Source organism: Cynocephalus volans, chromosome 8 (assembly GCF_027409185.1).
Source record: "Cynocephalus volans isolate mCynVol1 chromosome 8, mCynVol1.pri, whole genome shotgun sequence".
In the NCBI taxonomy this organism is placed as follows: Eukaryota; Metazoa; Chordata; class Mammalia; order Dermoptera; family Cynocephalidae; genus Cynocephalus; species Cynocephalus volans.
This window is the reverse complement of record NC_084467.1, coordinates 120,137,843-120,161,441: the sequence shown is the minus strand read 5'-3', so window position 1 is coordinate 120,161,441 and position 23,599 is coordinate 120,137,843. Positions and strand designations below refer to the sequence as shown.

The following is a 23,599-nucleotide window of genomic DNA, read 5'->3' as shown; positions in this document are numbered from 1 at the left end:
TCATTTGTCTTATACTGCTTAGTGTAATAGGTAGGAACATGAACCCTGAAGCCAACAGCATGAGATTGATTCTTGGCTCTTTGGTTGCTAGCTGAATGACCTTCAACAAGTTCACTGATGTCTCTGTGCCTCATTTTCCAAACAAGGATAATACAGTAGTAGGGCCTACCCACTAGGGTTACTGTGAGGATTAATATTCACAAAGTGTTTAGAGCAGTTTCTGATACAGAATAAGAGCTCTGTAAGTTTTTGTTTAAAAAATAATATTTGCTAAGTTTGGCTTACTAGGTGTCAAGTATTGGAATAATATGGTGTGGGTTAGAGGAGTTTGTATAATGCTCTCTCCTTGAATGTGGGCAAGACCTGCAACTTGCTTCTAACTCCTAGAATATGGAAAAGGTGATGGAATATTCACTCGCTTGAACACATGATGCTATATGACAAAGATGACAGGATGCCCCTCCCAAGATTGTCACATTATGTATGACTTCCTCCTGCTGGTAGACTCACTTTCATTACTTTGCTGGCCTTGAAGAAACAAACTGCCATGTTGTGAATGGCCTATGGAGAGGAGCACTTGGCAGCGAACTACATGCAGCTTCTAGGAGCTGAAAATGTCCTCCAGCCAGCAAAAATATGAACAAACAATAACAAAATGCCATTAAAAAGAAAAAAAACCTGAAGTTTGCAATCCTGCAAATGAAAGGAAACAGAGGGAGTTTGGAACTGGATTCCTTCTGCCTGCACCTCCAGGTGAGAATGCAGTAGAGCAGAGGGAGAGAGCACACCTAGGGATGTAAAGAGGAGTGGGGGGGGACGGGGGGGAGGGGGGTGGGATAACTGGTGGGGGACACCGGGTATAATTGCAATTTGTGGTAATGGCCATGCTGCCAGTATGGATCTGGCCATCACATCTTGGGCACGAGTGGTGACAATCAGCTTTGTAGCTCATGAATATCCATAACCAAATCAAAAAAAATTTTAAAAGAATGCAGCAGAGCTGACATCTGGGTTGCAGTCTTGTGAAAGGCCCTGAACCAGAAGACTCGGGTAGATGAACAGATTGGAGAAAAATACACAACTGTGCTGATTGGTCTGCCTTTACTTTCACAACTGCCACACAAATACTGTGGGCTGTTCTTCTGTAGTCCACTCATTTTGCCATTCTCCTAGATGGCTATTTCAGATCTTTTCTCTCTCAGGCCTCTATAATCTTCTCTCCTATGCACAGTCTCAACAAATAACCTTGCTTCTCCTTTCACTGAGAAAATAAAAGCAATTAGAACTTCCACAAGCTCCTACCACCACATCCAACCATCTACACCTATCTGTGCCCATATTTTTATCTTATCTCCAAGTGCTTGGGATAAACTGTCCATGGTCCAGTTCCTTTCCCTGAGAGCTAGAGCCCATCCCCTCACACCTACTCAAAGATACCACTCTAAGACTTGAATTCTTAATAGGTGTCTCAAAATTAAAATGTCTTTAACTGAACTCCAGATTTATTCTTATACCTTCTCCAGAAAACGTACTTTGCTCCATGTTCCCCACCTCTATGGTATCTCAGGCCAAAATTAATGTTGAGTCATTCTTGAGTCCTTTTTCTCATTCCAGATCCAGTCTACAGTAAATCCCATAGGCTCTATCTTCAAAATATATCCAGAATCATACCAGTTCTCACCATCACTTTCCCCCATCCTAGCCTAATCCATCATCACCTCTTACCTGGATTATAGCAATAGCCTCCCAACCAGTCTTCTTGCTTCTACCCTTGCTCCTCTTAAGACTGTTCTCAAAATAGCAGTCAGATGATCTCTGGAATCATCAGTCTTCTGCTCAAATCCCTCTAATGGCTTCCTATCTCACTCAGACTGAAATGCAAAACCATCAAATGACCCATAGGTCCACCAGGATCTGTTCCCCCACCTCCCACCCCTGCCTACTCCTCTCTAACCTTTCCCTTTTATGTTCTCCATATCCTGCCCTGGTTCACCAGACTGCAGCCACACTGGAGCTTAGAATCTGTCCTGAAAGCAGTGGGGGCCACGCTTCTGTCTTCTCTGCCCTTAGAGTGGGACAATATAGACAGCTAATATCACAGACCTGCACACCCTATGGGTATCAGTCCCTTGCATTATAAAATTGTTGTGATTGGCCTTGCTGACCCAGCAAGGGCACAAAGGATCCCTTTAGACCCAAGTCGGTGTTACTTGAAACTCCTTTCTTATTTTCCTCTTTGTGATGAAAGAAAGATTAAAAGCAGAAAATATAATCAAAGACCTAAAACTTTCAGAGTTTTTAAAAGAAAAAATTAGATTCTTATTTTTTTATTATACAGATATTATAAACATTAAAATTTGAAATGTACAATAGAGAAAAAGAAGGAGCAAAGGAAGGAAGGAAAGAGGGAAGGAGGGAAGGAAGGAAGGAAGGAAGGAAGGAAGGAAGGAAGGAAGGAAGGAAGGAAGGAAGGAAGGTAGGAAGGAAGGAAGGAAGGAAGGAAGGAAAGAAGGAAGGAAGAAAGGAAGGAAAGAAGGAAGGAAGGAAGGAAGGAAGGAAGGAAGGAAATCACCCACAGGCCTGCCACATAAAATAATTCCTGTTAACACTTCAGCATATTTCCTTACAGACTAGAAATTCTAAGTATTTTTAAGAGTATTTACTATCATTTGCAGCATTCCTCCCCTTCCCCACCCCCTCCCAGGAGAGTGAGAGGAACAGTGTCTTCTTTGAAATCCTGTCTTCATGTAGCATGCCACACCCTGCCCTAGCTGAGCTCATTTCTCATCCACAAGTTTTAGAAAAGACACCCGGGGCTTTGCTTATGAACCCTTTAGCTTTCTGGCCTTTCATTGAAGTGACTTCTCACTAGGTTTGTCCTAGCTGTAAGGCTATTTTAAAACATAATCTGCATTCTTTTCTTGATAGAAAAGGAATAAATTTAGTTGCACTGTATTCCCAGCAGTCGCAATGAATGGGTGATAAAATATAAACAGGCCACCCAAGAATAGAATAAATTTCCTTTTAATTGAAATGAGCGTACAGACCTTTTCTTCCTCACTATCACACTATGGCTAATGTCGGAATCCTGTCCTCATGCCAATTGTAAAGCTACACCACCATGCCAGTTGTCGGGCTCTTTTACCTGTCGGCAATCCTGTCCCGAGGCGAGGGAGCCTGACCAAACTATTCTATTTTCCCAACAATCCACCCCTACAGTGTCACTCCTCGCACAATCTACTCATTCAGAATCTTCCGAGATGTTCCCTTAAGGAGGATAGATGACCCTTACATTTACATATTACACATTCCATCCCAGTCCCAAAAGTCTTTAGCTTGTTACAGCACCAACTCAAAAGTCCAAAGTCTCATCTGAGACTAAAAGCAAAACTCCTTTCAGCCGTAAACCTGTAAGAGCCAAAAACAACTTTATCTACTTCCAAGATAAAGTGGGACAGACATTGTGTAAATGTTCCTATTCCAGAAGGGAAGAATAGAAAGGAAAAACAGGCCCCAAACAAATCCAAAACCCAAACAGAGCAAACGTTAAGCACACTGGGGCACCTGGACCAGCATTGGGCAACCTTGCTCCTATAGCTCCGCCAAGTGCAGAACATTGAGCTGCCTGGTACCTGCGGCTTTTCCAGGCTGGCACTGCACACTGCCAGCAGCCCCACAGTTCTGGGCTCTTGGTGGCAGTCCCACCATCCTGGCTCCACTAGACATTTCCTCAGTGGGGGTTCTCTGTGGGGGCTCCAACCCCACTTTTCTGCTCCACATTGCTCCATGGATGACCTCCATGGTGGCTCCACCCCTGCAGCGGCTCCACCCCTGCAGCAGGTCTCTACCAGAGTGCCCCCGGCTTTTTCATACATCATCTTCTGAAATCTAGGTGGGGGCTGCCACTCCTCTACTGCTCTCATATACTGCAGGACTGCGAACTTAACACAACGTGAACGCCACCAAGGTTTTTGGCTTTTTTTCTTCAGAGGTGCTAAGGCAGGATTGCTCCAGCCAGAGCGCTGGGATGCAGGGAGCAGTTTGCCGAGGGAAGTGACACCTCGGGTCTGTCCTCCAGACAACTCAGTCCTTCTAGGCCTCGGGGACTGTGATGGATGGGGCACCCTTCCAGACTTCTCAAATGCCTTTAGGGCTTTTTTCCCATTGTCCTGGTTCTTAGCATCTGACTGCCTCACCGCCAAGATAATGTCTTTAGCAAACAGTTTATCTCCTTCACCCTTGCATTTTTCTCTTGCTCTCTGCTTCTCTACCACATGGCCAGGCTGCAAATTTTCCAAATCTTTATGCTCTGCTTCCCTTTTACATTCTGGCTTTTGAATTACTTCAATCAGCTCATCTTACACTGGCTATTCACTCAGTCTTAGGCAGTTGTGCAGCATTCGCCCACAGTTCAAACAGCTGCATTTGCCCAGTCCATCAAGGGGTGGCTGCCCTGCCCCTTTGCATATCTGCAGCTGCTGCCTCAGGGACAGGTGCGTAGTAATGGAGACTAACTTTTCCACCTTTTTACCAGGTGAAAACATACTTGAAATTCTGCAGGGGCACCCTTCCTCGGGTCATCTGCCCATCTGCATGTGGCACTCTTTTCTCAGGTTTATATGGCACCCATCTGGCAATGGGGTTTAAGTGGCACTCTCTAAGCCTTTTGCCTTCACACAAATGCAATATGCATTTACTATATCTTCTCTAAAGCATGTTACACCATCCACCCCTAGATCTCATAGCTGCAGCCACCAGGGGCTCTCCCTGTTTCTGCTGCTTTACTGTCTCAATTTCTCATGCACAACAGTTCGTGCCTGGAGACACAAGGTTTTCCCCAACTTACCACTGGGTTGGTTGTCTTCCCTGGTGTGAGAGGCAGGAATGGCCTGTTGCTGCACATCGTCTTCCAGGATAATCATCCTTGCTTCCAACAACTCTGCTTTCTGCTGCAAATCTTGATCAGTTTGCAGTACAGTGAGCAGTAGCCAGGCTCCAGTCAACAGAAAAGTGGCCACCAGGCACCACATCCTGAAGGAGAGCCATATTTCCTCCCCCTCCCAAGGGGTTTTGCATTGTAGAACCTGGTCTATGCTGCCTTGCAGTACAGTGTGCAGCAACCAGATCCCGGTCAACAAGAAGGTGGCCACAGGGCACAGCATATTCAAAAGTAGCCACATTTCCTTCTTCTTCCAAGGGCTTTTGACTCCTGTACCTCCTCAGAATCCTGTCACAGACTATGCCAATTGTTGCACTATGGCTAATGTCAGAATCCTGTCGACATAACCAATTGTAGAGCTACTAATCCTGTTCCTGACACCAATTGTAAAGCTACACATCCGTTCCAGTTGTCGGGCTCTTTTACCTGCCAGTAATCCTGCCCCGAGGTGAGGGAGCCTGACCAAACTATTCTATCTTCCCAACATCCACACCAGAATCCCTCATTAAATTACATCATGATGGAATTCTACTGATACCTATTTGTTCTGCTAAAGATTGATGTGTCATTTTATTTATCTGTCACTGAATACTATCCTATTAGTATTACGTTTTATTAGGTTCTATTGCAATTACTAAAAAAGTTGTGATATTTTGTTTGGAAGTGGTTATTTTTGTTTAAACTATTTAAAAATTGTCATTTATTATTGGCCATAAAAAACACAGCTTTAGGCCACAATTTAGTACACAGAAATAGTAATTTGCTAAAAATTAATATGAAAATGTGAATGGGACTTTTCAAATGGCAGTTGGTGACTCTTCTATAGCATCCAATTATAGCTGGTTTGAATCATTTTTATGATGAGGAAGGTATACATCAAATTTAAAATGTAAAATATTTCGATTATATGCTTGAAAGTTTTTGACCACAAAAGGTAAGGTAATTTTCTAATAATTTTTTGGTTCATTTTTTCATCAGTTAATTCTTCACAATTGATCTGGTAAAAGTATACATGAACCGTGTTCTAAACATGATTTATTGTTATAAGATTGGCAGATTTCCAGAATTTCATTATTAATTATATTGACTTGCCTTTTGTTAAGCATAGCAAAATGCATTTTGGATAAATTTAGTTCAAAATTGACTGAAATAATGTATGAAAATCCTTTAGTTATTTATAACTGTAGAAAATTTTCCATTATTTCTTAGGTGCTCACTGTAAAATACTAGGTTTAATTCATAACTTTTTTAAAATGTTAAAGTGCCCATAAGTGATTCTATGCTGTCATAACTTCTGTCAAAAAGTAATAGTGCCAACAAGAGATAAATATCACATCAAGTTAATCATGGTTTAGAAAACATGGACATTTCTAAATCACTGAGCTCTTCTGTTTCAGTCTGCTTGGGCAGCTATAATACAATAGCATAGACTGGGTAGCTTAAACAACAGACATTTAGTCTCACAGTCGTGGAGGCTGGGAAGTGGGAGATCAGGCTGCCACTGTGGTCGGATTCTGGACTGCAAACTGGTGCCTTCTTGCTGTATCTTCACATGGCAGAGAGAGAGAGAGGGTAAGCAAGTTCTGTGGCTCTTCTCATAAGGGCACTAATCCCATCATGAGTACCCCACTTTGATGGTTTCTTCTACACCTGATTACTCCCCAAAGGCTTTGTCTCCAAATACCAGCACATTGGGGGTTAGGGCTTCAGTCAAAAGCATCCTGTCCCTGACCCCCAGAATTCGTGTTCTTCTTGAATGCAAAATACCGTCTCAACAGCCCCAAAAGTCTTATCTTATTCCAGCATTAAATCTAAAGTCTAAAGTCCAAAATCTTATGTAACTGTCATCTAAATTAAGCATGGGTGAGATTCAAGGCATAATTCATCCTGAGGCAAAGTTCCTCTCAGTTGGGAACCTGTGACACCAGAAAAGTTATATGCTTCCAAAATACAGTGGTGGGTCAGGTATAGGATAGACATTCCCATTCCAAAAAGGAGAAAATAGGAAAGAAGGAAGGTGTTTTAGTCCATTTTGTGTTGCTATAACAGAATACCTGAAACTGGGTAATTTATAAAGGAGAGAGGTTTATTAGGCTTACGATTCTGGGACAGCTGCATCTGGCACGGGCCTCAGGCTGCTTCTGCTCATGGCGGAAAAGCAGCAGGCAGCTGGCAGGTACAAGCAGATCACATGGTGAGAGGAAGCAAGAGAGAGACAGAGAGGAGGTGCCAGGGTCCTATAAACAACATGCTCTTGCAGGAACTAATAGAGGGAGAACTCACTCACTACCCCTCCGCCCCCAGGGAGAGCATTAATCCATTCATGAGGGATCTATTCCCATGACTCAATCAGTTTCCAACACTGCCACATTGGAGATCAAATTTCCACATGAGTTTTGGAGGGGACAAGACACCCAAACTCCATCAGAAGGGATGATGGGTCCCAAATAAGTCTAAAGCCTAGCAAGGAAAATTCCATGATATCTTAAGGTTCGAGAGTAATCCTCTTTGGTTAGATGCTTTGCCCTCCAGGCCCACCAGGGTGGCAACATCACCCCCACAGCTTGGGGAGACACTGCCCACACTGAGGCTCCCTGAGGTGCCACTACCACTAATAGGGGGTGCTGTGGATTGAATTGTGTCCCCCAAAGTCTATGTATTAGAAGCTTAATCCCCACTGTAACTGTTGAGGGTGGAAAGTTCCTTTTATGGTAATTGAAATGTGGGGCCTTGAAGAAATGATTAGAATGTGAGGACCATGCCATAGTGAAGGGATTAATCCATTTGATAGTTGTATTAGTCCATTTCTATTGCTTAACCACAAAATACACAGAACTGGGTAATTTTTAAGAAAATGAAATTTATTGCTTACAGCTTCAGAGGCTAGGAAGTCTAAAGTCCAAGGAATACATCTGGTGAGGGTCTTCTTTGATGGTGGCTTTATGGCAATGCAGGGGTCTCACATGGCAGAAAATGGTGGAACAGAGAGAAAGAGACTCTCACATGCTGTCCTTTTAAAGCCCTCAGAACCATGTCCAGGACCACCATTGTTAATCCACTTATTAGGGCATGATCCTTAGAATCTAATCACCTCTCCAAGGTCCCACTTTATAATTGCCATAATAGGATTTCCCACCCTCTTAACACTATCACAGTGGGATACAAGCCTCCGACACATTAAACTTTAAATTCAATCCACTGCAATGTTTTAATGGTGGTTGTGGGCGTGATTCTGAGGCTTTAAAAGGAAAACAAACATGTGACAGTCTCTCTCTGTCTCTGCTCCATCATTCTCACCATGTGACACCTTGCATTGCTGTATCGTCACCTCACCAGATGTGTTCTCTGGGCTGTGGACTTCCCAGCCTCCAAAACCGTAAGGAATAAATTCTGTTTTCTTACAAATAACCCAGTTTCAGGTATTTTTGTTATAAGCAACAGAAACAGACTAATACAGGTGGCATCCCAAGAGGTGGCCCCACCCCTTGAAAACCAACAGCTAGCCCTGCCCCCTAGGAATGTGGTTGGAGTGGCCACCAAGATGATCTCCCAATTGTTTTTCAGCTCATTTTTTCCTTTTCTTAAGGACTAGCACATTCTCAGTAACTAAAATGTACTAAGTGATTTTTATTAAATTTTTTATGTGTGGGGGAAAACATCTCACATTTAATTGTGACATTCTAAAATCGTACAAGTGTGTTGACATATTTAGTCTCTTAAAATGATGGGAAAACACCAACCAATCACAGGTTTAATGGGTTTAATAAATTTACCCCTTCAGTTTCCATTTGCAGCACCCACTATTCCTTTGAAACTCCAGACTCAGCAGTGGCCAACAGTAAACTGGAAAGTTCCAGTTATCTGAGCATTCTATTTTGTGGTGGCAGTTGTCCAGAACTGGTACCTCCCCACAGTTAGGAAACTTTAAATGTACCGGTGAAAAAAGCTTTTTCCCCTTCAAGGTGAAGAAAGAAATTCACTCCTCAAAACCCAGTAGATCTGGCTGAAGTCTCTCCTCCTGTCCTATTTCTTCAGGCTTTTTGTTTTTGTTTTTGTTTTGTTTTGCAACGGAGCAAGAGAGACTGAAACCTAACCTGAGTTACGAAAAGCAAGACAGTGATGGCTATAAAGGGAGTGACCAGGAGCAACTGAGATACTCTTTTACCACCCACATCCAATGCATGTGCTTTACAGAAAAACAACAAAAATAACAAATCCACACAATACAACAGGTAGGATTACAAAATACATTCATCCAAGGGTAGTGGAAGTCAGGAAGGAGAGGTGGGAGGGTAAATGGCACAGGAGAAAAACAAACTATTCAAATCAGTTCAGGCAGAGGGGCTGGCAAATGCTAGAAAATAGCTGCAGTAAAACCTGTGGTCCTTTCAGACTCACAGTGGTGTTAAAAATCCACATACTGGTGTCAGGAGGATTCTACCTTATGTGTGCCAGAGACAAAAATTCCAATTCTTCAGAGGGAGGGGAATATGCAGAGGTCCCTTGGCAGAGTATGTCCTGCCTTCCCTGGTTGGGGGAGGAGAACTGGGACAAGAGCCTCCACAGCCTCCTTCCAATCTCGCTTGTCCCCTCTGGCTGGCAGGCGACTCAGTGGCCAGCAGCAGCCTTCAGTTTGGCAGGAGATGGATGTGGTGAAGGAAACTTCGCTGCACAGGCTGAGCTGCTCAGGGCAGACTGCAGGTAGTCTGCTTTGTGTAAGAGTATATTGCTTAAGAAGATCACCAAGGAGAAGAGGTGTGACTGGAAAAGGTTTGCTTTGCCAGCAGTCTTTGCTTCATAGGCATGGATAATGAGCAAAGAAAAGAGAATAGAGAAGACACAGCCATCATGTATGAGGACTGCACTGCTGTGAGGAAAGCCTAAGGCAAACCACATCCAAAGTAGTAAGGCCCATTCCTTTCTGTTTGACAGCTGCTGTTGCATTTCGATCCCTTTCTTGAACCAACGATATTCGAAGCAGTATAGTGAGTAGAGAAGGGAGGAGACTAACCAGCTGACCAACAAAATGAATGGCAAAGAGACTCACAAACATCCCCTGGATGATGAAAAAAGCCTGCATCGAAAGATTGAACAGCATGTCAGCAATTATTTTGCTGACACTAGGGAATGGGTGAGGCTTCCACGCTGATACCTCAAATGCCAAGTCAGCTATATCCTGAAACCAAATGGCATTCGCATCTTTGCTAAGCACTGACAAGGGGAGTACCCAAACAGCACTGAAAATTGAGGTGAGGAAGAATTCCAGCCATGACCAAACATCTCCATGTAGTGATAGATCACCAGAAATTCAGGCTGTGACTGACTGAAGCACAGGAATAAACACTCGATAAAACAAGAGGAGACTGAACCAGAGTACTCCACTCCAAGCCCAGCAGTGGAAAATTCTAACAGTTCGTGGCTCACACTCTTGCCTTTGCTCTGCTCTCTGGGCTGTCCTCTGTGCGGGGACAATACTTGCCCTTCTTGGACGCTGCACCTCTCTTTTGCTGGATTCGAGCAGCTAGCTTTGAGATGGTACAAATACCCCAGATGGAGTCTTTGATTCCCCTGGCAAGGTCCTGGAGACAGATTTTGACACTGTCAACTATCTCTTCACCACCCAAACTATCAAAGGAGAGAGAAGCATCCCCAAATCTCTCATCATGAAGGACCCCACAGCTCCAACGCTGCGGCTCCAGCCGGCCCCGGTCACCTCGGGCCCACTCTGTTCCTCTGCGTCTGGCTCCGGCTCCGCCCGGGCCCTCCCCAATTTTTATTAAATCTTACATACATTTTTTATTGTCTCATTTCGTCTTCATAATAAACCATTAGGTTAATTCTGATTTTATTTTCATCTTATAGATCAAAAAATCAAGGCTGAGAAATGTTAAGTAGCTTTTGCCAGGTCTCAACCAGTGGCGGATTTTGAATTTGAACACATACTTAACTACAAATTTCATGTTCTTAATCATTGTTTTATTGAATCCATATCTCTAAGCATCTAATTTCCAAAATTGTAAAACCTCTCTCCAGCACCCACTTAAATAAATATTGCATAGGAATGTCTCAAAAAGACAATAATGGTGACAAATTACGTATCTATTACCTAAATGCTGGGTTTTTTTTAATAAACCTACATGCTGCTAGTAACATAGTGTAATAAGTTATATTTTAGCTTGCAAAAACATTCCTTGTTTCATGAAAGATAACATCACATTTAGTTTTGTGAACTTTTTTTTGTCGTATACCTGAGATATTTGGTCTCAGGTATTTGTATTAAGGACAGGGATAAACAAATGTGTTTCTGATGTCTTCCACTCAAGACAAAAACAGTTGATTTATAAGACAAACATGAAATGTGTTTATCAGTATTTAAGAAACATAAGCAATAGCAACTATTAGAATTTATCCATATTATTTAACTTGCTGGAACTTTGACAAGGATTGCATTAAATCTATAGATCAACTTGAAAAGAATTGCAACCTTAACAGCATTGAATCTTCTGATCCATGAACATAAAATGTTTGTGTATTTATTTAGGTTTCCTTTTTCTTAGCAATGTTTTGTAATTTTCAGTGTAAAACTATTGCACTTTCTTTTGTTAAATTTATTCCTAAGTATTTTGTTCTTTGCGATACTAAACAGAATTTTTTTAAATTTTATTTTTAGATTCTCCATTGCTTCAATAGAAATACAATTGATTTTTTATATTGATCATGTGAACTTATGAGGCATGCTTACTAGTTCTAGTAATTTTTTGGTAGATTTCTTCATGTTGAGTGCAATACACAGTTTTTCTTTTTTCTTTTCCAATCTATACACCATTAACTTCTTTTTCATGCATTAGTACACTGGCTAATATTTTTACAGGAATTTTACATCTTTCTTCATTGATCTGTTGTATTTTTTTCTTGTGATGTCTTTGACTTTGATATCTGCTTCATAGAATGAGTTGGGAAGTATTCCTTCCTCTTCTATTTTCTTAAGGAGTTTGTAGTTATAACACCAAGGTCAAAGGTACGGATCTCCATACCAGCCAGCCACCAAAAAAAAAGAGAAGAGTTAAAAAGTTTGTATTATTACTTCTTTTAAAAATTGATAGAATTCACCATTGGAACTATCTGGACCTGGGCTTTTCTTTGTGTAGATTTATAATTACTGATTGAATTTCTGCTTGTCATAGGGCTATTACTATTTTCTATTTCTTTTTCAGTCAGTTTTGTTAGTTTTTGCCAGTCTAGAAATTTGACCATTTCATATATTTTCTAATTAGTTGTCATAAAGTTGTGTATAATATTCTCTTACAATCCTTTTAATTTCTGTAGAATAGTAGTAATTTCTAATTTACTCTTTAATTCCTGATTTTAGTAATTTGTGTCTCTCCTATTATTTTCTTGGTCATTTTAGCTAAACTCATCATTTAAACAAAACCTTTTCAAATAAACAACTTTTGATTTCACTGTCTTTCTCTTTAGTTCTGTTCAAATTCCATTTATTTACACTATGATCTTTATTACTTTTTTTTTTTTTTGCTTGTTTTTGCTTTAATTTGTTCTTTTTGTAGTTTTTTAAAGATGGAAGCTTAGATTACTTATTTGAAAACTTTGTTTTCTAATACAGGTGTTTAAAGTTACAAATTTCCCTTGAAGCATGGCTCTTGCTGCATTCCATAAATTTTTATATGCTATGTTTTCATTTTCATTCAGCTCAAAATATTTTCTAATTTTTCTTATGATGTCTTTTTTTTGACCCATGAGTGAGTTAGCAGTGTGTTCCTTATTTTCTAAATATTGGGGGATTTCCCATATGTCTTTCTGTTGCTGATTTTTAATTTACTTCTACTGTGGTCAGAAAATACATTTTCAATAATTTTAATCCTTGTGAATTTATTGAGACTTGTTCTATGAGCTATTCTGGAGAATGTTCCATGTGCATTTGAGCAGGATATGTATTCTACTATTGAATGGAGTGTTCCATAGATATTATTACATATTAGGTTAAGCTGGCTGTGTTGCTCAAGTTTTTTATATCCTTGCCAATTTTCTGTCTAGTTTTTCTATCAGTTATTGAGAGTGGGGTATTGAAACCTCCAACTATAATAGTGTAATTGTTTGCTTCTCCTTTCAGTCTGTCAGTACGTGGTTCACATATCTTAGGGCTCTCTTGTTAGATACATATACATTTATAATATCTTTGTGTGTGTATGTGTGTGCTGGCCAGTACAGGATCCAAACTCTTGACATTGGTGTTATAACACCATGCTGTAACCAGCTGAACTAATGGTCATCCCTATATCTTCTTGATATATTAACCCTTTTCATCATTATGAAATATACCTCTTTGTCTCGAGCAATATTCTTTGTTATGAAGTTTTTTTTTTTTTTTTTTTTTTCTTTTTTCCTATGGCTGGCCAGTACGGGAATCTGAACCAGTGACCTTGGTGTTACAAGGCTGTGCTCTAACCAACTGAGCTAACTGGCCAGCCCTATAAAGTCTATTTTTCTGATATGAATATAGTCACACCAGCTCTATTATGGTTAATGTTTAAATAGTATAACTTTTTTATCCTCTTATTTTAAACCTATTTGTGTTTTTGAATCTGAAATGTATCTCTTATAGATAGCATACCGTTGTATCTTCATCATTTATCCAGTCTATCTCTGCCACCTTATAAGTCTAGTTCATTTACATTTAATGTAATTATTAATGTGCTTGGATTTACCGCTGCCATTTTGACATTTTTTTTCTATTTTAATGTTTTTCTGGTTTTCTGTTCTTTTTTTATTGCCTTCTTAATGTTAAACAAATATTTTTAGTGCAACATTGTAACTACTCAATTTATTTTTTTATCTATAATTTTTTGGCATTTTTTTCTTGTGGTTACTTTAGAGAATACAGTATACCTTGTAAGTTATCACAATCTACTTCCAGTTAATGATGGTTTAATTCTGGTAAAGTACAGGAAATTTGCTCTAATATGGCTTTATTTCCTCATATGCATTACATATTTATATGTTATAAATCCAACAGTAGTGTTAACATTATTCCTTTATACAATCTTAGCTCTTTTAAAGAATTAAGAGAAGAAGATACATTTATTCAGTCTTATATTTACACACTATCTACATTTCTGGTGCTCTTCATTTCTTCCTTTGGATTCAAATTGCCACCTGGTGTTACCTCCTTTCATCCTAATGTCCTTCCTTTCTTTAGTGTTTCTTGAAGGCAGGCCAGCCAGCAGAGAATTCTCTAAGAATTTTTTTTATCTGCGAATATACTTTGTTTGCCTTCATTTCTTGAAGCATAGTTTTCCAGAATATAAAGTCCACTCTTTATTTCTGATAAAAATTGCTATTTTTGCTGAAACATGTGTTTCTTACTTTTCACCCAAATCAAGCCAGCCCCCTGGAGCAGTGAAGCTTCTGGTTTTCTTAGGCAGTCTTACCTCAGTAGCACTACCAAGCTAGTTGGAAGCAGGAGAGGTAGAAGCATCCCCCTGGCAAAAACACCACAGACTCCCACTGCTTAAACAGAACTTCAGCAGTTTCTCATGAAAAGATGCTTCTTATTTTGTTGTTTGCCTTTGGTCTTTTCCCAGAGTCCTTAAATGATTATATTTAAAATTTTTGTCTAGTTTCATAGTAGTTTTTTACTGCCAGAACTCCTGCTGTGATTTTTACAAATTAGATATTTCCAAAAGTTTTAACAGTCTTTGATTTTAAAACCCTTTATAATTTGAGCTGTTTCGGTCAGCAGAGGTGATTTTCCTATCCAGTCGTGGAAATCTATTGCTCTTGTGTGTGTCACTTTATTTTTTCCTGCTGGAAGTAGAACATATATATATATATATATATCTTGTCATCAGAAATAAGAAACTTAGATTTACTGAGCATATACCAGGTCTCTGGCATGATATACTCTCACGTGCACTTATTTCTCTTTGAAATAATGATTTAGGGATTTTTATAACCGTAAATGCAATGTATGCTTGTTTTAGAACATTTGAGAAGTACAGAAAAGAGTCCTCTCCCCAGAAATATTTTATAATGCTAACACCTAGAGAAAGATATACTCAAAATACTTAACATCTCAGTCTATTTTCCTCTCTTTCTCTCTCTCGCGCTCTCACTCTTTGTGTGTGTGTTTTGATGTTAGCTGAAGGTGAGAAATAAATCTACTTCCTTCTTCTCAAGATCATAGCCCTCCTCTAAGGCTCTAAGGTTTGTAAAAAGCTTTCTTCTTATAGTAGCTTCTGGGGACGGAGGAGAAACCTTTTGAGTCTGAGCACTAACACATGCATTTTGGTAAGACAAAGATAAAGCAAAGATTCCATACTTTAAAGAGAAACCAGATATTTAGCTCCAAAAAATTATATTGTTTTATATACATAAAATTTGTCTTCTGTGTGGGTGCATAACATATTCTCCATGAAATTTTTTAACATAAATATGGATTCAGACTGCTTCGCTCTTAAAAATTATTGTTGACAGTAGGATAGACTCCCATCAGGAGAAAACTTGGAATAAAGAAAAAAAATTTAGTTTGAGGTGTTGCTTCCCCTTCTTTATAGAAAATAAAGAGTAGTTTACAGCCAGGGCATAATATAAGACAGGCCCAGGAAAGAGCAAATGCTTCAATAACCAGGGTGTGTTGTTTGAAAGGAACAGCCAAACCAATAGCAGTATTTAATGTTTTGTTTTTTAAACTTTAGATATAACGTCCCCAAAGGGGGAAGGGAGGGGAATAAATGCTCTTCTTTGTTAGTTTGAGTTGTGTCCTTTTTTTAGGTGAAGTCAGTAAGGAAATCATTGGCTACTCTCGCTGATGGTGAAACTGAATTGGAAATGGACCACTCCCCACCCCACACTCCCACCTCCACCATCACTTTCACTCCAAAAAGGAGAGCTGGCTCCTCTTCCCCCAGGAGCTGACACAGACTGAGAGGAAGAGAGTCATCATTAGCATCTGGGAATAATCTGCGGCATTGCCATTGAATGCCTGTGAAGAGAATGAGAAGAAAAATTTCCTTATCCAAGAGTTGGGATGGCAATTTTCCAGTGGAACAGTGGTCATGGGGCCACCAAATTGAGAGATCTTGAAGGCAGAGTGTACAAGAAAACAGAGAACTGAGGAAAGAGGGGAGTGTGTGGGTGAAGAAATTAATTGATCAGTCAGTCTAGACTCTGAAAACCCATTTGATAAACATGGTGAGAATCCGCTCATGACTCAGTCCTGGGGGAAGTGATCAGTCTAAGACACATGTGGGTAGAACACCAGAGTTCAAAACTATCTCAAATGGATCTAATATGTAACCCAACTGCACCAAGGGGACGGGGGGTTTTGCCTCCTGAGATTAACACATTTTTATCATCCAGATAAAATAATCCCAATTTTATGTCTTTTGGTTCCCCATAAGCAGAAAATCAGGCAATCACTTAGTCAAGAAACAGAATATTTAATATACAGAGCAGATTGATTCCACATTATCTCCACACACTAGTCTGCCAGTACTGCCTTTATGTAGCCTGAAGGCCCACTGAATTGCTTCCCCAACAAAAAATGAATTTTCTCTGAAGCTATAAAATGCAGCTTATAAAACTGTAATATTTTTACAATCTGTGACTGCCCCCCAAAAACTATTTTTAAATGATCAAGGTTTTCCTGGCTTCTTGTCCAGAGCTTATATCCAGGATCTTAATTATCTTATCTAGAATACTTTTCTTTAAAATTTGGTACCCTTTTTATTATGCTCAATGTCTTTGGATAGGGAAAATATAACATTCATATATAACTCAAATTCATTAAACTAGAAAGAAAAGGATTACGTCATCCAGCAGGCTCAGGCTGGGCTTTTAATTCTGCTGCTAACCCAGTATGGTCAGGCAAAACTGCCCTCTCCTATAGATGGGCTTTGAGCATTTGTTGGGTTATTCTAACAAAGTCCACAGTTGCCATACTTACCCTTGATTGAGAACTGTAATTTTCATAAGGAGGGCTTGTTTCAAGTTGGTAAGGAACTTCAGAAGGGCTTAATGATGGGGTGGTAAGAGGAAAGGCCTATGATTTCGGGCAACCAGACGGATGAGACACATTAGAGTCAGATTCGATTCACGTCCTCTGAGGTCACTCATTATTAGCCTCTGTGTGTATTTTTTGTTTTCCCTTGAAAACTAGAAAATTAATCTTTGGTCATGTTCCTGAAACTCAAAGAATCTCATAAGCAATGAATTAAGTGTGAATTTTATCCGTGAAATGTAGCTTACCTACATGGAGCATACATATGGGGGGCACATATTCAAAATTACTCAGGTTTGTTGAAGCCAATTGTGAAAAGCATAATGAAAAAAAGATTTGAATCTTGAAATTCTGGCTACACTGGGGATAGACTGTTTGAATGAGGTCACACAATTTTATTCCTGACATTTAAGCAAACAGGTTAAGAAACAATCAGCCCACATAGATCCACGCCTACATTAACAGGGAAATATCCTTTGTGAATTAATCATCAGCCAACTCACTGAGTTTTTCATACAATAATCCCCTTTCACCTATTCACACATCTATAAGCTACAAGCAAAACGAAGGGCCCACTATCTGTGGAAGGAAAGATACTGTTAAAATCCCAAACAAAAATCCCCCCAATCTTCATTTAGATCTGACAGTGAGGTTGTATTAATGAGGTTAACTTTAATAATTTTTATATGAAATAAAAATATTGATGGTAGAAGTATTCTTTTTTTTTTTTCCTACAGCATCAAAGGGTAAAGAATATAGTTTATATTTAATCATTCCTTGACAGGCTTACGGACCTAATGAAAAGAATAACAACAGTAATAATGGGGAGAAAAGCAGAAAGCATTAATAACTATGTTTCTGGATCCATTGCAGATGACATATTTTTCACAGGTGCAAGTAAAAATGAGTTTTCCAAATGTAAACTTGTTAGAAATATAAAGTATGGGTTTGCCAAAAAATCCAGCTATTAGGGGATTCCTTATATCAAAAATAGTCACAGGATGAGCTGTGCACTAAACCAACATGGTTGGAAAAATGGAGACAACACTGAAGGGGAAAAGTTTTGAAAAGCTCAACTTGCAACCTGACAAGAGAAGAGTAATTAGGATGATGATGAGAACAAAGGAAAAGGAAAAGGAAAAACAAAACTTCACTGTGGTGTTTCACATAAATTAGCTCAGTTAGTCTTCATTACAATTTTATGATGTAAATACAACTATTGCCTCTGTTACTAATGAGGAAACCAAGCCTTATAGTGTTTAAGCAGCTTGATAAGTTCATATAGTTACTGCGTGATGATCTCTCCAACTCCAAAACTGAAGGAGAGTCATACATGTCCCTTTATCAAATGTCCCTTTTTCTATTTCATTTCCAAGCCAGCTCTTTGCCTGGTCCTCAAATCTCTAATAATTCATTTATTCATTCTCTCTCTCTCTCTCACACACACACACACAAACACACACACACACACAAACACACACACACACGTTTGACATTTGATCATCTTTCATCCTAGTAAAAGTTGGCCTTTGTTAGCAGCATGGTGGCCCTGATGCTCTGTTGAAAAAGATATTGGGAAAATATGGCATTAAAAAGGAACCTCCTGTTCCTTAGCCCTTGACTATCTATGTCCACTTGTGATGCCGACAAATATTGTAACATCACCAGCCCTTGCCAGATCTTCCCTATTGCTTAAGGGTTAGCCAATTAGTTGATTTCCTGACCCGTTTCTCTGGAAAAGAAGAAAACAATTGTGTCATGTGCATGAACAGAAACATGAAAAAGTGGATGGGAGTCATTTTGAGCGGCAGAGTTCCAGTTTGCCAATATGGGTACAATGTAGGTCAATATTTGGTCATAGCTTATTGGCCTAGGATGGACACTTAAATACACTATGCCAATTAAATATTCTCTTCTGGGAATTTGCGATTGGGCCTAAAGAAGCCAGCTTTTACATGTGGCTGGAATTTTAACTGTCTGGGCAGTGGGCAGTTGTTTTAGTCCATTTTGTGTTGCTGTAACAGAAATACCTGAGACTGGGGTAATTTATAAAAGAAAGAGGTTTATTTGGCTTACGATTCTGGGACAGCTGCATCTGGCACTGGCCTCAGGCTGTTTCTACTCATGGCAGAAAGTGGCAGGCAGCTGGTGGGTACAAGCAGATCACATGGCGAGAGGAAGCAAGAGAGAGAGAGAAGGTGCCAGGGTCTTTCTAAGCAACGAGCTCTTGCGGGAACTAATTGAGTGAGAACTCACTCATTAACCACCCCCACCACCCCCCAGGCAGAGCATTAATCCATTCATGAGGGATCCGCCCCCATGACTCAATCAGTTTCCAACACTGTCACATTGGAGATCAAATTTCCACGAGTTTTGGAGGGGACAACACATCCAAACTCCATCAGCAGTCATATCCCACCAGTGGATTGGGAAGCTGAGAGAAGACGATAGGAAGAGGAGGAGGAAGTGGGCAGAAGAGGAAGAGAGGGAGAGGGAGAAAGAGATTAAAAAAGCACAGAGAAGGCATACACCGAGAGAAGCAGCAGAGACCAAGAGACTAAATAGGAAAAGAATCAGGGAGAGTGCTGGGAGCTTCCCCGATTCTGGCTCCTATCCCTGTGTGACACCTGGCTGCACTGCTATTATATTCTATAAGCTCAACTGTGTCCTAATGATAAATTCTTCTTTAGTTTTTGGTTTATTCATTTAAGCTAGCACTATTTTCTGTTATTTGCAATAAAAGGATAAAGATAACAAATGGGGTTTTGGACATATGGAGATTTAAATATCCACAGGACACCCAACTGGAAACATCTGGTAAGCTGTTCAATATACGGTGTAGTACACGAAAAAAAAGGGAATGGCTGGAATGAAATAAATACTTGCCTGCATTTGGCATATAAGCGGAAGTTGAATAAGAGTGGCTATGGTCACCAAGATAGAGCATAAAGAAAGCAGATGAGAAATATAAGCCACCCGGATACTAAAATGATTCTGGAGGAAAGTTAAAGGTTTTATTTCTGAGGGAGGAGAAATTATCTTATGGGAACGGGTGTTGTAGGGAAAACAGAATTTTCCCCAACTCTTAGAATTGTTAAGTATGATTAAGGCCTATAAATACTGTAATTAACCTAATAAGACTGTAAGTAATAAGTAATGACACACATTAGTAAAGAGAAAACCTCCACATACAAATTAAACACAGTAATATTTATTCCAGATGAGTAAAAACATTCGTGCTCAGTGTCTTCAGTTTTCTCTCAGGAAAAACCAAATATCAGTGACAACTTTGATGACTCTATTATCACCTACTTCATAGAACGCAGAAAATCGGGATATAATACAACTGATTTTGCTGAGGAAATTGGGAATGATTCCTTAGTTTCGCTACAAATGAGAATCAGAATGCTTCATTGAGTCAAAAACTTTACCACAACTCCTAAATCAGCAGCGTCCTGGGATTATCTGGGACGACTTCCAAGCATGTGTTAAGCATTATTTGTCATGGAACTTTGTGTAATAAAAAGTTGTTTTTTTTTTAATTAAATGTTCACTAGGACATTGCCAATTATGATAGTTCTTTGGACCATACTTGCTCTTTCCTTTTCCTCTCAATGTCACACATGCTTTTAAAATGTTTTTTTTTAAAGTTTAGGCTCTGAAATGTATGTCATTTTCAGCATGCCATTCCCCTGCCCTAAAATCCATATTTAGTGACATAGAAAAAAGACAGAAAGGAAACAAACTCTATTTTTTCCAAATTTTCTTTGAGCGTGAAATTTATGAGAAAAGATAATTAGAGACAGCATTTTTTAAAAAAGAATCTGTCTGGGTCTGCACTTTTTTAGCAATTAATATATACAGGGGGTCTTAAAAAACTTCATGGAAGGGTTCATATTATCTTTTTTTTTTTTTTTTTTTTTTTTTTTTGTCTTTTTCGTGACCAGCACTCAGCACACTGGCCATTCCTATATGGGATCCAAACCCGCAGCCGGGAGCGTTGCTGCGCTCCCAGCGCAGCACTCTACCAAGTGCGCCACAGGCTCGGCCCCATATTATCTTTTAATTCAATTTTTCCACAAACTTTTTGAAGTACACTCATGTTAAATTTTCAAGGCACACCTGAAGTTAGTTAAGTTTCTGTAAACATTATTTGCTATTTCAGTGAATATTCAGGTACTTAGTAATTGTAGTTCTGTTTTCCTCTGCTAGCATAACTGAGAGATGCAAAGGATAAAGCATACAGTCCAGTCAATATTGCTTCCCCTAAAAAAAGAAAACGCATTTTTAATGTTAGCATTTGTTAAATTACAAGAAAAGAGATAGATTTAAATATACAATCTAAGCTTGTTTTTCCCAAGCTGTGTTCTGCAGAACACTAACATCCCACAATTTCTCAATAGATACCTTGAAAACAAAAGCCTTTTATTAGGTCCTGGGTTGGGGGGAAAAAAGTTATAAAAGACATGATGCGAGACAATTGGGGAAAATTGAGTATGGACTGTATATTAGACATTTCTGTATCAATGTTAAATTCTGTGGGTGTGATAAAGGTATCATGGTTGTAGAGGACAATTTAATATTTAGGAGAGTCATGCTGAAGTATTTAGAGATCAAGTGTCACGATATCGGCAACTTTTAAATGGTTCAGAAAAAAGTTACATTTATTTGTGTATATAAAGGTGGAGAGAGCAGGAAATAAAACAAATGTGACAAAACGTTGACAGTGGGTGAAGATCAACTTGTACTACCCTTCCAACTCTTCTGTAGGTTTAAATAGACTCCTGACTCTTCTGAGAAAATTGGAGAAAAGTATGCAGCATATCCAAAACTTATTTAACCATGGAATATTTTTGACCTACCATGTTCCTCAAAGGTTCTCTTAATATCATCCAATATGCTAATGTTCCAAGGATATAGTTTGGGAAATGCTGAACTAAACACTAATAAGCACGTCTCTAATTTCAACTTATTCCATTACTGCTTAAGTAAACTTTGGCCTTCATTCTTTCTTTAAAGATGAGTCTTCACATCCTTAATCCTTTCTCTTGGATTGCTTTATTTAAACATGTTTTAACATACAGTTAAATTATATGGTTTACCTTTTTGAAACAAAATAGGCATACTGCCATATTAGCCTCCCAAAAATCTCTCTACTGCCAACTGTATAAATCTGAGACACTATGGGCCATGCCACTAAAGTGACCAAGTGTTTGCTACTTCCATAAATTCCTCACTTCCACCTAAAATGCAGTTCTTGCTCTTTTGTGAGCTTCATCTTCAAAAGGTTATTGCAAAACCTCAACTTTATTTTCCTTTATCTATCACTGATCCCTCCTTTCTTTATACGACTGTGGTATTAAAAACGTAAATGTTCTAATTATATAACAGTAATCTTTTGCTACTAGTCTGATGAATATGTTCCAAGAGAAACACCAGTAACATGACTCACTGCTTTACAAATCAATCTCAACTGAACAGACTTGTTCAGAGGTCCTTATCATAGAGCCTCTTGCCTGATATTTACAACTCTAGGAGACATGTAATTTCGCTGGTATTTAAACATACAGCTGTTTGAGTGACACCAAATGAGTGAGGGGGAACAACACACACCATTTTTCCTCTACTCTTACTCCTTAACTATCATCATGACAGAAGACCGATTTTGTGACCAAATGTGTGGGGTTCTTCCCCTCACATCAAGCAAGGAATTTTTCAGCCTGGGTGCCCTTTGATATAATTCTGACACTATCTACCTGGAGATAGCGTCAGATCCCACAGGTTGAGGGCTCAGTCCCCAAGACTGCCCGTGCCACACACCCCCATTCTGATGCCAATCACAAGCAACAGGTTGTTTTGCCTGGGCTTCTGACCGACTGGCTATATATTGGGGTTCCCACAACACCCTCCCTTGGGTTTGATTAATTTGCTGAGAGGTTCACAGAACTCAGGAGAACATTTACTTACATTTACTGTTTATCATAAAGGATATTACAAAGGATACGGATGAAGAGATGCAGAGGATTAGGTATGGGGGAAGGGGAGCAAAACTTCCATGTCCTCCCTGGGTGCACCACCTCCAAGAACCTCCACATGTTCAGCTATCCAGAAGTTCTCTGAACCCAGGCCTCTTGGGTGTTTCTGGAGGCTTCATTATATAGGCATGATTGATTAAATTATTGGCTATTGATGATCAACTTAACTTTCAGCCCCTCTCTCCTCCCTGGATGTTGGAAGGCGGGGTTGAAAGTCCTGCATTGGTCTTTCCTGCGACCAGCCCCCATCCTGAAGCTACCTAGGGACTGCCAGCTGTCAGTCAAGTCAAGAGCATACGAAAAGATAGCACTCTTAAGATTCTAAGAATTTTAGGAGTTGTGTGCCAGGAGACAGGGATGAAGACCAAATATATACTTTCACAATATTACAACAGCCTTCAATCATCCATTTTCCTTTGAATTGATCTGAGCATTATTTTTACTTCATACATAAATGAAGATGTATTTTCTACATGTGAAACACACATGTAGACATTATATATAGTTTATAATGTACATATGCAGATGACATTGCACACTGCATGAAAAATGAGCTTTAGGAAATGTCTTAGTAATTGAGAATTGCAATTCCCTCATGTTCCATCCAAC

The 23,599-nt window shown here is 39.4% G+C and overlaps 1 pseudogene; it reads right to left on the bottom strand.

Moving 5' to 3' along the window:
* Positions 1-9,547: 9,547 nt before the first annotated feature.
* LOC134384367 (etoposide-induced protein 2.4 homolog) lies at positions 9,548-11,714 on the bottom strand (annotated as a pseudogene).
* Positions 11,715-23,599: the final 11,885 nt, after the last annotated feature.